The 15,852-nt window shown below is 45.7% G+C and overlaps 1 protein-coding gene across 1 annotated transcript in view; it reads left to right on the forward strand.

Moving 5' to 3' along the window:
- Positions 1–11,824, forward strand: part of SCAPER (S-phase cyclin A associated protein in the ER) — a gene marked incomplete in the record, with an annotated part of 462,313 nt that extends 450,489 nt beyond the window's left edge. Inside the window, 1 exon segment of the mRNA XM_078786405.1 lies at positions 11,288–11,824.
- Positions 11,825–15,852: the final 4,028 nt, after the last annotated feature.

The following is a 15,852-nucleotide window of genomic DNA, read 5'->3' on the forward strand; positions in this document are numbered from 1 at the left end:
CTGGACACCACTCTGGACATGCTGCTTCTGCTTTCTCAACAATGGATGGAGGTCCTCAATGCCAAACAGGAAATTAGAGCAGTCTCCCATGACATATCACGTGCCTTCGATACGGTCTGGCACCCCGCTCTACTCACCAAACTCTCCTCTTTTGGTATCCATGGAAATCTCCACACATGGCTGGCGGACTTCCTCTCTAGTCGTAGTCAACGTGTGGCCCTGAATGGGTTTCTCTCATCTCCTCTTCCTGTTCAGGCTGGAGTTCCCCAAGGCAGTGTTCTGGGCCCTGTGCTTTTTCTGGTCTTCATCAATGATCTCTCTGACTCTCTTGAAAATCCTCTCTATCTCTTTGCTGACGACTCTACTCTCTGTCGCTCCATTCTTCATCCCTCAGATCAGCAGTCTGCAGCCTCCTCACTCTCTGCAGACCTTGACAAAATCACAGACTGGGCAAACAAGTGGAACATGTCTTTCAATCCTGACAAATCTCACACTCTTACGATGTCTCTCCGAAAAGACCGACTGGACAACCCTCCCATCCACTTTCTGAATAATCCTCTCCAAGAAGTTCTGTCACTCAAGCTTTTGGGTCTCACTATCTGCCATGATCTTTCCTGGAAAAACCACATTTCAAATCTGGCCTCCAAAGCCAGTCGCCGACTGGGCATCCTCCGTCGTGCGAAGTCCTTCCTTGGCACACCTGAGCTCCTCACCACATACAAGGCTTTCATCCGCAGCTCAATGGAATACTGCTCTCCCCTCTGGGCTGGTGCTCCTGCCTCACACCTAGCTCGCCTTCACGCTGTTGAAACCAAAGCATTCAGAATCATTGGAATCTCCCGCGATGAAGCTAACTCCAAGGGCCTCTCACTCACTCACCGCAGGCAGGTTGGTGGTCTTTCCGTCTTCTACCGACTCCTCTCTGGCCTTGCCCCCCCAGCTCTCTCTGGGCTCTGTCCCGCAAATATTCCTACAGGTCGCACAAGATCTGCCTGCAACCCTCTTTTGGTTAAACTGCCAAAATCAAGACTCTCTGCTCACCTTCACTCCTTCATTCCTCTTTTCTCCCGCCTCTGGAACAAACTCCCTCACTCTCTTCAATCCCACTCCACCCTCCAAGTCTTTAAAACAGCTGTTCACCACCATCTCTTATCTTCCCCCATCCAAAACCTTGATCTTTTCTACCCCCGCTAATTTCACCCCAATTCCACTTTTTGAAATACCAACTTTTGTCCTGGAAGTCCTTGGTGTCCTTGTGCTTTATACTTCTCCCTCCCCCCCCCCCCCCCCCTTCCCACGCCTCCTCCCCCCAGGCCCTCTCCCTTCCACACATCTCCCTGCTCTCGGATGTTGTGTGTGTGTGCTTCCCCTTTTCTCCCCATCTTGTCTTCCGCTCCCTCTTTTTGTGTATTTTGTTTGTCTGGTCGATTTGTTTGTGAAGTTAATGTTAGCTCTTTCACGAGCCTCGAGTCAGTATACAAAAAAAAAAAAGAAAAAAAAAAATGTGACATTTCATATGTTAAGTCTTCGTCAGAGCAAAGTCTCAGCAGCACCTGCCCGACTTCCTATTTAACACTGATGAAGGGTTAATGCTCGAAACATCGGCTTCTTTTTGCTTCCCACAGTGGTTAGCATCCTTCGATCGATGTCCTGTCGAGTCATTCAAATGTTCTGCAGCAGAGGACTGGTAGATCAACACTCGCATTCTTGACCTTCTTCGTTTTTATTAACCTTGTTCCTGTAAACCCTCCTGCCCCCAAAGGTACTCTATAATATGGATGCCCTTCCAGGTATTGATCATTAAATTATTTCACCAATGTTATGTAAGTTTTAACATACTTGATGTTTTGTTAACCAGAAATCTTGTAATTATTTGTTACTCGAACTTTGTTATTTTAAGTCCAGGTTAAATTTGAAGTACCCTCATGTCATATGGACCATGACACCTGCTTTAAGCCTTCAATTATATATTTTATTTAATTGAAGCCACAGATGTTTAAATGATCTCCAGGACTTCCTGGGCCTGTCACCGCTCCCTTGAGAGTTTCTGTTATGTGGAGTCTATTATTGTGTTCGGGTCTGATTTGTGACACAATTGGAGCAGACGTTGTTTGATTTGAAGCCTGAATGTCCATAGCCAGGGCTATGGTATACAGTTTGTCATGCTTTGCACCTCCAATCGAAAAACAAATGATGTGAGATGAAAAATGACGTCACATGGTTACCAGGAGACATTGGTGCAGACTGAAGCGGGATCAAAACCGTGTTCAGACTCTTCACATTTGGTGCAACCATGTCCAGTACTTGTTTGAACGTTTTTGTGAAAATGCTCCAGTATGTAGTCGGGCCTCGTAACCGGCTCGCGAAGCACCTGGGCCAACAATACGTGATATGGGAGCTGCCCGCCATAACTTTTATGGGATGTGGCATGAGGAATAAGAAGAAGATAACAATTTCTTTCTATTCTCAGATCCTCACTTGCGAATTCATGCATTATATAAAAAAAAATAACCACCTTTAGAGGCCATTTTTCCCCGCTAGCGGGGGTTGGCCTTTTTCGGGAACCGTGGTTGTTGTTGTTTTTTGGTCCCCTTTTTGAAGCAATGTTTTACGGCCGGATGCCCTTCCTGCCGCCAACCCTTTTTGTCGCCTTTTACGACAAGCAGGGAATTACCAGTGAACTGGTACTCAATTAGCCGACCTCGGAAGGATGACAGGCTGAGTCAACCCCCCTGGCGTTAATTCAGCGATCGACCGGGATTCGAACCCAGGATCCTAGGATGTCCTAAGCCGGCACCCTAGCCGCTAGCCCCAACACCAGGGATCAATTGGTTATTTGGTCATTGGTCATTTGGTCCTGTGCAATCATTGGTTATTCACCACGTTCTTCCCTCTTGAGGAACCAGGGTTATCAATATTGGTAGAGGAAAACCAATTGTCCCGTACAAGCAGGGCCACCTCTCACATTTGGAGCCTTTTTCTCCTTCACTACGTTTGTTGCATGGAACGAATGTTTCTTCGCACAGTAAAGATGATATACGAGGTGCCGTCACTTTGCACATATGCTTTTAATTCCTGTGAATAACGATATTCACCATTTTCTGGACATTAAACCATGGTTGCGATCATCTCTGCCAAACCAAAGCTGGAGTCAAAACTACGCAGTTGTTTGAAATATGTGTTTTTTTTCTTTCTTTCTTTTTTTGACAATCTTTCAGGCGCACGACTGTCCGGCCTTGTCAGAAACGAGGTGCCGTTTGTCCAGCGTCATGTCACGGTGAGCATTTAGATGTAATATGGAGTCCACAAAAGGAATGCACTTATATGTCCACTTCATGGGGCTGATGCATATAAAAAGCATCCCGTTTTATTCAATAGAAAAAGACATTGTGACAAAAGAGGGGCTGCGGGGGATGAAGCAGGGGAAGGGGAAAGAATACGAGAACAAAACCCGGCCTCGAAAGAGAAAGACAAAGGGGAATGTGGTGGGTGTCGGATGGGAAAAGCATTGGACACACCATCGAGAAAGAGCCGTATAATTTTCACGAACCATGAGAGCATTGTGTACGATTCGAGGGTCATTCTTCAAACGGTGTACTCATCATAGTCCAACACACGCCGACATGTTTAATCTTCCAATATACAATGGGATATATTTAGTAATAAAATATATAAATGTAACAAGTTCCCTTTCAAGGAAATTCAACGCAGGAGGAGGCCACTAGGCCCATCAAGCCTGTGCAATGGTTGCCAACCTATGGCTGTTTGTCTACACTTTCTATCCTTTTTTTTTAATGCTGAGCATCAAGCAAGGAAGCAGCACATAAGAGTTATAAAGTCTTTGGTACGACTCGGCCGATGTTCGAACCACTGATGTCCCAGACTCGGAGCGGACGCTGTAATCGTTACATCACTGGGGCCGGTGAGCTTGATCACACGAACGCCTTATTTTTTAGCACATGTTTGATTATTATGTACACGTCATTTGCCGAACATTGAGAACATGTCACGCACTTTTGAATATACAAATATGGTCCTTGTAAGACAATTAACATTGTTTGATATTTTGTCCACCATAGGCCTTTGTCAATCACAAACTTTTGTCTTGTGGCTTCAACTGTAACGTTACATGTGGAAGTGAAGGGAAACACACCCGTATCCTCTCTGTCTCTCTCCGCTCTCTATCTGTCTCGCTCCCTGTCTGTCTCGCCCTGTCTGTCTCGCTCTGTCTGTCTCGCTGTCTGTCTGTCTCGCTGTCTGTCTGTCTCGCTGTCTGTCTGTCTCGCTGTCTGTCTGTCTCGCTGTCTGTCTGTCACACTCTCTGTCTGTCTCGCTCCCTGTCTGTCTCGCTGTCTGTCTGTCACGCTGTCTGTCTGTCACGCTCTCTGTCTGTCACGCTCTCTGTCTGTCACGCGCTCTCTGTCTGTCACGCGCTCTCTGTCTGTCACGCTCTCTCTGTCTGTCACGCTCTCTCTGTCTGTCACGCTCTCTCTGTCTGTCACGCTCTCTCTGTCTGTCACGCTCTCTCTGTCTGTCACGCTCTCTCTGTCTGTCACGCTCTCTCTGTCTGTCACGCTCTCTCTGTCTGTCACGCTCTCTCTGTCTGTCACGCTCTCTCTGTCTGTCACGCTCTCTCTGTCTGTCACGCTCTCTCTGTCTGTCACGCTCTCTCTGTCTGTCACGCTCTCTCTGTCTGTCACGCTCTCTCTGTCTGTCACGCTCTCTCTGTCTGTCACGCTCTCTCTGTCTGTCACGCTCTCTCTGTCTGTCACGCTCTCTCTGTCTGTCACGCTCTCTCTGTCTGTCACGCTCTCTCTGTCTGTCACGCTCTCTCTGTCTGTCACGCTCTCTCTGTCTGTCACGCTCTCTCTGTCTGTCACGCTCTCTCTGTCTGTCACGCTCTCTGTCTGTCACGCTCTCTCTCCCTGTCTCGCTCTCTCTCTCCCTGTCTCGCTCTCTCTCTCCCTGTCTCGCTCTCTCTCTCCCTGTCTCGCTCTCTCTCTCCCTGTCTCGCTCTCTCTCCCCCTCCCTCTCCCCCTCCCTCTCCCTCTCCCTCTCCCCCTCCCTCTCCTCCCTCCCTCTCTCTCTCCCTCTCCCTCTCCCCCTCCCTCTCCTCCCTCCCTCTCTCTCCTCCCTCCCTCTCTCTCTGGATATCATATCTCTATTTCCCATTTTTCATATGCATGCCGAAACCATTAATCAAAATATATTAACATTTCGTGTAAAGTCAAAGTAATGGGCAAGATGGTCGAGTTTAAATTGTAAAGCAAATACCAATGAACATTAACCTAATGAGTAATTTGTAAACCCTCGTTGTTTTGTACAGGAAGATATTTATTTGTATATTATATATTTTTTACATTGATGGTGGAACCTATACAAGTACATAAATCACATGCAAGGCAAGGACATTAGAAGAGAATAGTATACTTTGATGTGAATTGCAAGGACCTTGGTTGATGGACAAATATATATACAAGATGGGATTTGAACTTTGGTACCCATCATCATGAGGCAGCTGTTCAGATGACATGAAACGGGCCTTTACACCGGTATGTTGTGGTGCACTACTGGGTTTCACTCTAACCACAACAACACCTCCCTCCCTACCACACCCTTCCACCCAATTACCCTGTGTTTGCTACAAATCTCAAAATTGCACCGATCATTAACGTTCTCCTCCTCCGTTCCCATCTGAGCATGCAGCTCGTGATGATGTGATCTCGGGGTGAAATCCCCGTACCCGTATCGACCGTCACCCTATTCCTTCGTAATTGATCCATGAAGATGCCGAACTATCCTTGTGTTATTGTGTTCCATGAACCGCAGACGATGCAGAAAACCAAACGGGCCTCTTCACGGCCCTGCGACCTGCCTGCGTATCACGTTATCAATACCGCGCATCCAGTTTTGAGTCAAAAGTGACAGCTGGTGTTCATATTAGCCTGTTGATGTAATTACCATGATGCTTTCTGCTCCTGTGGAGGAAATGTTATTATTTTCTTCAATCGCGACGCTCCGCGAATCCACGAGCTAATGGCATCGTTGCTCCGGTGGTGGTCTAGTGTTACAGCACAGTCGTCTTATTTTTTAAGGATTCTCACTGTCATTACGAACGCACCTCCACAAACCGTACAGATTACTTAAAGGAAACGTGTAAATGTGACTTCGCTTTCAAAACATTCTATCTACTACCTACATGCGGCCTTGGAGGAATCAGATACTGTAGGCCTATACCGAAACCAATCCAAGGCTGTCTGACTTTCAGTGAACGTCAGAAGATGTTGTGGGTGATAATATCACGTGTATCCCAGAGAGGGTAATAGAGGTATGAAGGGCGGGCTGTGACGATCTTGGTGTTTTTCCTTTTGAAAGGTTCGTGCGACGAGCTGCTGAGCATAGATGAAGATTGCATACATATTCCCTCTTTTCCATGAAATACATTTTGTTCCTTTTTGTTCTGCCTGTGCATCACCAATTGTCGAACAAGGATTGGATTGAATTCGCAATAATTGTCAAATCTATTGATCTGTAGCATGGTATTTGATCCTTGTGCCATATAAAACATGATGTTTAAAGAGCAATGGTCTCCTATATATATATATATTGTTGCGGATCTCGGTTTCGGCGCTCCCCTTACCGAGGGGGGGTTTAATCCCCTCGTCTTTTAAGCTGGCCGTCCGAGTCCTGGAAGATATTGCGCTCCTTTGCGGGGTTGAGGTTGACCAGGGTGACTGGTCAATGGAGTCCCAGATACCTTCGCCAACCTCTCCGCAAAGCAGGACGATACTTCTGCTCGAACCGCAGATGTGATGGTAATTGCCGAGCGGTTCAGCAACCCACGATCCGAGCCGTTAGCAAATAGACTAACCCGATTCTGAGCGGTTCTAATCGTGCCACCGATATTCAATGGGGAAAAGACTAAGACGATCGGACAAGAGGAAGCAAAGAATACGAAGGGTAAAGGAAGAACAAATATGATTTATTACTATCTACAAGAGGAAACGAAAGAAGGGAATATACAAGGAGAGGAAATAAAAGGACATAGGGCAACCTTAGACACTCTTATATAACACGCCCCAGGACATTACAGACAGACTTACACGAATAGGGAATGGCAGGAAGGAATGCCTGGAAGGAGGAGAAGGTCCAAGCAGATGGCAGGGCAGGAAGGTCCGGACAGATGGCACAGCGTCGAGGTCAGCTCCAGGTCGCGCTCCGGTCCACGCTCTGGGCTTGAGGTGAAACCCGGCGGCAGCTGCATGTATCGGTTTCACGCGGTCGGACAATACGAATATATTGCGGTATTGTCACCGTCAACGGACCCACTCTCCTGCCTTATGACTCGTCGTGTTCATCTGCTGCCTCTCTGCGGTCTCCTCTCTCTCTTCTGCATGAAAAGGCTTTGCGTTCGCGCTTTTATTGCAAGGCTCGCGTATTAAGCCGCGTCCACTTTGCTCCACCTGCCGGTGAACATGCCTCGGCCCGGATTGGCCACGAGGGTCCATTCGTACCTCCCCTCGTGACGCGTCGATGGGGCTACACCTGTGTTCCTGGCCGCTCCTCCCTTTTCCTCCCACTCTGACCGCGTGCGTAATGGCGGCTTGGGGCCAGCAAACAACCAAAAGGGCAGCGAACGCTGCAATACAGCTACTGGCACTTTGAAGAGAGAGAGATGATTGGGGATAATTGAAGGGGCCATCTTATTTGATTAATACAATGCAGAGTCACACTATTGGAAACAGATCCTTAACTGAAACATTGACTAATTAAATAACTAAAGAAGAATCTATGGTGTCCTACGTGTTGCAATATGACCTAACTAGGGTGCAACCTTTACAAAGGGGGATATTTACAAGAATTATTATTTTACAAAGTGAAGGTTCTAAAAACCGTAACAATATATATATATATATATATATATATATATATATATATATATATATATATATATATATATATATATATATATATATATATATATATATATATATATACATATATATATATATATATATATATATATATAAAGAGATAAGACTCCGCCCCTCCCCCCCCCCCCCACGTGATGGGGAGGCCACACCTCGACCTTTGTCATTGGGTGTCAAGCAAAGCTGTGAGGCCCCGCCCCGAAGACGACGATTGGTCGTGGCCATGGACTGATGTAAAGGGACGTCAGGATTATTCGTATGACGTCAGAGAGCTGGAAGGTTCGAGAAGAGGAAGAATCAACGATCTGGCTGTCTCGTTCTGGCTCTCGGCTCGTGTGGGCGCTGTCGTATCGGGTGCACTGGTGGGGAGATATGTCAGGACTTTGGGACTTTTGCAACATTGGTGGAGGGGATGTTTGTTAATGTGGTGCTTTTTGGGGGTGGAGAGAGCCGCGTCTCGCTTGGCGGTGGAAGCGAGGAAGGGCCGGTTGGCTGCTTGTTCACGCCTGGGCGTTTTCGGCGCCATTTGTTGGTGTGCTTCCCGCACTGTGGTTTGGAGGCGACAAACGCCAAACCCCCTCGTTGAGACCAGAGTTAAGTGCAGGTCGGCAGGAACATCACTTATTTTTATTTAATCTTTCCCCTTGTTTGTATACGAGTCTGAATGGAGACGTCTTAAATAGGAATTGGTGTTTTTACCTCGCCTTTCATTTTTGTCTCTTGCATTTATTTTCATTAAATCCTTTATTTTTGCATTTCATTCTTGTATTGTGGATTTTGCTGTCCCTTATTTGTGTTTGTGGGTTCGGATTAACTCATTGTCGGCCGTCCGATCAGATAAGGCTTTGGGCCTTTCACTCGCGCGCCAGACAATCCCGCCAACGTTCGAAGTACGCCTCGGAGTTCAAGCTCGTTTCAGTCATCCGTCACCCAGGGGTCTTAACCCTGGGGATGCGACATTTGGTGTCAGGTAGTACGATTTAGACTCGGTGACCGGGGTGCGAGTGCGATACTCGCCGAGTGGAAATTGCGCTGTTTTCGGAAGTAAAATTTTAACGATCTCTCTCTCTCTCTCTCTCTCTCTCTCTCTCACTCGATCGATCGATCGATCGATTGGAGGACCGAGGTCGAAATTGTTAGTCGATTGGTGTGCAAAAATGCAACATTGCGTTTTCAAAAAAAAAATTGCGTTTTTTTTCTGAGGTAAATTCAGCGTGCGCAGAGAAGCTCTTCGTCACATAATGGCGGACGTGTACGAAATGGCGGAACATCCAGAAGGTTCTGAAGTGCAAGGAAGCGGGTCAGGGGTAGAGTTGTATTAGGGTAGGATTGGAACCTCCCCTGTCCCGCGTGTTCGAACCCCCTCCCCCACAATGTTGGAGCCAGGGAAGCAGGGAGCAGACCCGATGGCTTTCCAGGCCATTATAATAAATTTTATGGGTGAATTGAAGGGAAAAATTGATGGAATGAGTGACAAAATTGATGGAATGGATGGTAATTTGAGGGGAATTTGTGATCGAATGGAGGGGAAATTGATGGACTGAAGGGAGAAATGAACGGAATGAATGAACATTTGGAAGGCCAAAATGGGGAAATAACACAAGAACTGGGGGGAACTAATTGATAACGTAGTGGGGGCACAGGAGGGGAAATGTTTGTTGGAAGAGGACCTGGAAGGCTATTGGACCTGTGTGGATGCCAGAACGCACCAGCAGAGGGAGGAATTGGGACTTTTGTAGCACCAGGGCGGTGGTTTGGAACAAGAGGTGAAAGAATTGGATGCTTCACAGATGAGGTAGTTTGCTTTGGATCATCTGCAGTTCCTTCCTTTCTCCACACTTTCACCTTTCCATCACTTTGATAAAGGTTTATCTTGGTCTCATCTGTCCATAAAACCTTGTTCCAGAACTCTACTGGTTCACCTCTGTACATCTTGACAAATTCTAATCAGGCCTTTCTATTTTTGGTGCTGATGAGAGGTTTGCATCTTGCGGTGTAGCCTTTGTAATTCTGCTGTCGAAGTCTTCTGCGAACGGTGGATTGTGATACTTTCACCCCTGCACTCTGGAGGTTGTTGGTGATGTCACTGACAGTTGTTTTCAGGTTTTCATTCACAGCTCTGATGATTTTCTGTTATCAACTGCAGTTGTTTTCCTTGAGCGACCTGGACATTGTCTATTACCAAGTACACTAGTGGTTTATTTATTTTTGAAGATATTTCAAATTGTTGTATTTGCTATTTCAAATTTTTAAGACTCCCAAGGGAAAATCAATGGCTAAAAGCAACACTAGACATTCACAGCTCTTTATGAACAATCAATGCAACAAGAAACAAAACACCTGTCAGTCATTTGTTCCAATACTTATGCTTACCTAAAATTGGGAGAATGGTAAAAATTGGGGGAATTATTGTTCTGCAATGGTAAAACAAGTATGTACAGAAATACCAAGAAATAAAAGTTGACCTTCTGAACTTTTGCCTCATATTCATCTTTTGATCTCAAATCCAAATTTCTGGAGTATAAAGCAATAATAACAAATTTGACTTCTCTGTTCCAATACTTATGGAGGGCACTGTGTATTATCAGAGGATAGATATTATATTTTCGCCTCTGAAACAGGGGGTGGTGTTGGGGGAATAGTGGAGGGGACTTTTCGACTCCCCCTTGTATTTGTTAATATTCATACAGACACAAGAAAATCTCATAATATGAGAGATGCTTTACACTAAAGAATCTTCCGTTTAAAGGGCTGACCTTGGTTAAAAGGCTCATAGCTAGAGTACACACCTTTGAGCCTTCAGTCTGGGTTGGATTCCTGACCTGTCACCCTGGTCTTTCGCGGACAGGGTGTTGCTCAATAAGCGTGCCGTCCTTCGGATCGGACGTCAAGCCAGAGTCTTGTCCAGTGGCATTTGCCGCTGCACATTGAAGATCCCACGTCGCTTTTTGCTGGAGTAGTCCTGGCCATCTTCCAAATTTGTGCCCGAATCTACAGGGAGTACTCCATAAGTACACCACCCACAACCCAGAAGTGATGTAACCAGCAGCCAGGAGTGCTGCATATGAATGAACGTTTTCGAAAATCTGTTTTGAATAGATGGAAAAGGTGAAAATGGCCACCATTGGTTGTTAAAGTTTGTTCGAAACGATGTGCTTTGCTTTGTGACCACCTCTAACTTTTTAGCACCAATCTTTTGGAATCTTTTTAATTGAAAAAGAGGGCTATATGTTACATTCTGTGTTAATCACGCAGTATATGTGTTTCGTTTTAGAGCAAGCAATATTATGTACGGTACACTTGTTCTTTCTCGTCTAATTACCACCCTTTTGTACCTCCTATTTTGGTCACCCAAGGTCTACCCCCGGACAGCAAAGAGGCAGAGAAAGACGCTACCACATTGTCAGGGCGGTTTCCGAGGGAGTACTGGTCAGAGGCACTGCTCTTCTTCTGCAAACCAATGGGTGAAGAATAGAAGAGAGGACAAGAGGCAAAGGAAAGAGACTCCATGTTGCTTTCGACAAGTCCTCTCATTGCCTCGCCGATTGCACTGAACGGTCGATTTCAAACTTCGCCAACAGCCCAACATTACTTAGTCCAATGTCCCAGTCTGACTGCTGCTGGTTTGTTTTTGGGGTGTTTTTGTATCTTGTACAGATATTTATTTTCAAAAGCAAATGTTCTCTGAAAGCATCAGAGATTTGAAGAAAGAAACGTTCCTATGTTCCTGCCAGTTTACCAGCTGTTATTGACCAGTGGTTTGTTGACCAGTGGTGGTTGTGTTTGACCAGTGGTTATGTTTTAACAAGTGGTTTGTTGTTCAACTTTGCACACTTGCACAATTGTTTTTTTTTGAAGTTCATCATTCTAATAAAAGTAAATTGTCAGAATCATCTTGTCTGCAGTAGTCCCTTGAGTGATTGGTGGGTGCTATATTATGATTGGCTCATCCCAGATTTGAAATGGTGGGGCATGGAGGTGCTGATGGATTGGATGCACTGCCCGATAGCTTCATCGGAACTTATCAATGTTTTCAAACTTATCGGAACTTATACTAAGCCCACAATGACAGACTGGCCCACGATGCACACATGGGTGAAGCCTTCAAGTTCCGAGTAGCTCATTTCTACCTACAATGATTCAAGTAGGACGACAACAAAACCATGCACAATATACAGTCACGTGAAAAAGTAAGTACACCCCATGTAAAGTTTTGACTTTTTCAACATATTTCAACATACAGTTATTTGATCTTCATTTCAACAATATTGATAGATAAAGGTGATATAACATAACAAATATCATGAAACATTTACATTTTGTAGTCCATTGTATAATTTAAATAAACATAAATGCAAATTTCACATGTGGAAAAAGTAGGTACACCCTTGGCTCCAATAGGTGGTGTTGCCCCCTTTGGCAGAAACAACCTCAAGTCGGCGTTTCTTATAACTGTCTACCAGTCTCTGACATCGCCTGGGAGAAATTTTTCCCCACTCCTCAATGCAGAATTCGTTCAGCTGTGCGATGTTTGAGGGGTTTCTTGCATGCACAGCTCCTTTCAAATCCCTCCACAACATCTCGATGGGATTTAGATCCGGGATTTGACTTGGCCATTCCAGAACCCTCCATTTCATTCTTTTCAGCCATTCCTTGGTGGATTTACTGGTATGTTCAGGGTCATTGTCATGTTGCAAGGACCACCTTCGGTTGAGCTTCAACTTTCCGACAGATGGCCTAACATTATCCTCAAGCACCCTCTGGTACAATGAAGAATTCATAGTGGATTCTATGATGGTGAGCTGCCCAGGCCCTGATGCAGCAAAGCTGCCCAAATCCATAATATTTCCACCACCATGCTTTACAGTTGGTATCAGGTTCTTGTGGTCAAATGCTGTCTTTGGTTTTCGCCAAACATGTCTTCTGGTACTGTGGCCAAATAGCTCTACCTTTGACTCATCTGTCCAGAGCACATTGTTCCAGAAGTGCTGGTCTTTGCCGAGGTGTTCATTGGCAAACTTTAGTCTTGCCCTGATGTTATTTCTGGACAGCAACGGTTTCCTCCTGGCACACCTCCCATGTAGATCAAATTTGTGCAGCCTCTTTCTAATGGTAGATGCGTGCACTTTGACATCAACAGTGGCAAGAGCTACCTGTAGGTCCAGTGATGACATTCTGGGGTTCTTAGAGACTTCTTTCAGCATCTTGCGGTCTGCTCTCGGGCTGAACTCGCTGGGGCGGCCTGGCCTGAACAAGTTGGCAGTTGTTTGGAATCTTCTCCACTTGTAGATGATTTTCCGGACAGTCGAATGATTGATTTCAAATTGTTTGGAGATCTTTTTAAATCCCTTCCCAGACTCGTAGGCATCTATAACCTTCTTTCTGAAGGCCTCAGAGAGCTCTTTTGATCTAGGCATGGTGACGCCGCACACTTCAACAACAAAGAGCAAACCAAACTAAATGTCTGAGGTTTAAATAAGACAGCTTCCTCCAAGATCCTCTCTAACGAGGTTCTAATCATTTGCACCTGAGCTGGTGCACCTGATTCTAATTTTAGGTATTTGAAGTAGTGATAAATGTAGGGGTGTACTTACTTTTTCCACATGCGAAATTTGCATTTATGTTTATTTAAATTATGCAATGGACTACAAAATGTAAATGTTTCATGATATTTGTTATATTATATCACCTTTATCTATCAATATTGTTGAAATGAAGATCAAATAGCTGCATGTTGAAATATGCTGAAAAAGTCAAAACTTTACATGGGTGTACTTCCTTTTTCACGTGACTGTAATCTCCAGATGCTGCCATCTAGCGAGCAAGTACAAGTTGAAGACCTCCGAGGCAGACGAGCGCATAATCGAAAAGCTCATTGCAGGGATGAGGTATCAGGAGCTACAGAAAGAGGTCCTTGCGAAGGACGACTCTCACGTTGGTCAACGCCCTGGAAATAAGTCAAGTACATGAAATCTCTGTCACTCACATGGAGCTGTTCAACCAGACCCAACAGACAACCAATTTCATCCACACCAATGGGCACCACCCAAAAGAGTGCTGCTTCTGTGGAAGACAACATCCACCCCAGCCCCACCACCGATGTCCAGCATGTGCCTCGACTTGAGAAGCATGCGTAAAGCAAAACCCTTGGAAGGCCATTTCGCCCTCGAGATTGAGGCAAGAATAAGGCTGACAGACAATTCGCCCAGAGACCAAAGGGTGCAAATCCTTCACCTGAAATCCCATCCACACTCTGGGGAGAAATGAAGAAGCTTACAGGGACTGCGACATGTTGAGGTTCACCACCATCAAAAGCCACAGCTAGACTATCTTTTCCTGGCACAAGATTTTCACCGACTTGGCTATTTTATAACCTGACCGAGCAGATGTTCATTCCCTGAGGGTCAAGATCGACACTGGGAGTGGAGGGCAATACCTTGCCCCCATGGATATACAGGTAATTGCCTCCCCAAAATATCGACTCATCTCGACTGCTCTCACCTGGCCGTATTCAAGAGAAACCCCAGACAATACTAATGGCCTACAATGGCTCACAAATTTGGCAGTTTCGCACCCTTATGGTCCCATGCAGCAACCACCACTACAGATTGTGGTAGCCAGTTCGAATTGGCTCTATTTTGCGAGCTAACTGAACTGGGTACCGACCGTGTCCAAACAACTGCTTACCATCCAGTAGCGAATGGTATGCTGGAGCATTTCCACCGCCAACTGGTTTTCCCTGAAAGCGCATGACAACTCCACGCACCAGACGGACGCCATACCTATGGTCCTGCTTGGTACGCGAGCTGCTTCAAAAGACGACATTGGATGCTCCACTACAGAGCTAGTGTACGGCGCAACACTTCATCTCCCAGGAACATTGTTCTCGGCATCCGATGACACGTTACCCGACACCACCAACGATGCCAACCAACTTCGTTCAGTCATACAGGGCGTCTGCGCAACACCTGCACGTACGTGCAGTTTTTATTCCCCATGGATTTTCTACTTGCACCCACGTATTCGTACAGCATGGCCCTGTCTGGAAACCCTTGCAACAACATTATGACGGTCCTTACAAAGTTCTACTATGCTCTGATAAGACCTTCGTACTCAACGGTGGTCATGATACAGTCTCCATAGATTGCTTGAAGCGATCTTTTCTTGATGCAGCACTGGAGCCAACCCTGGCTAATTGTACTCTGCTTCCCATTTATATATTCTCAGAGAGAGAGAGAGAGAGCATTCACGAAAGTCACCTCTTCTCCACAAACTGCTTGCACCTGCTCAAAAATACTATATACGGAAGTAATCAGAAAACTCTCGCATCCTGGCGATATTTCTACACAGGTGAAAGTCGAATTGCAACTTGTAACCTTTTAATGTAAATCACCTTTTAGCAGAAGCATCTCACCTCAATAAGCATTACTCAGTCGTCCATAACAACTTGTTCCTTATGGAATCGTAGATGTACAAGTCACGTAACAAGGTACCCTACCCCATCAAATAGGCTATAGTAAAGAAATTGTGACAATCCCGCACATGGAAATAAAAAAATTGGTTGTCAGTCTGGACAAAGTAAGGAATGAAAAGGAGAGAGTCGTAAATTAGGGGAACTTGAACGTCCAATGGGCTCAGTGCTCTCCTCGAACAGATCTCGTACTGATGATCTAGAGGTCAGTTAGGACAGGGCATCCCCCACCTAAGGTGGCCAGCTGGCAGGGTCACTCTCTAAAAGGAGAGGTGCTTGAAATGCATGTTTTGTTATGCTTAAAGGCGCAGTTGCCTGGTTGTGTTTTCCGGGGTCAGACTCGCCCTGCTTAGCCAGAGTCACAGACTTCTCAGACATGTGCAAGAGTACCCAGACACACGAGTCTATGAGCCTTGATCTCTATGGTTGAGCTCAAGGGGCTTCAGCTAC

The sequence above is a fragment of the Myxine glutinosa genome, chromosome 11, assembly GCF_964187855.1.
Source record: "Myxine glutinosa chromosome 11, kmMyxGlut1.1, whole genome shotgun sequence".
In the NCBI taxonomy this organism is placed as follows: Eukaryota; Metazoa; Chordata; class Myxini; order Myxiniformes; family Myxinidae; genus Myxine; species Myxine glutinosa.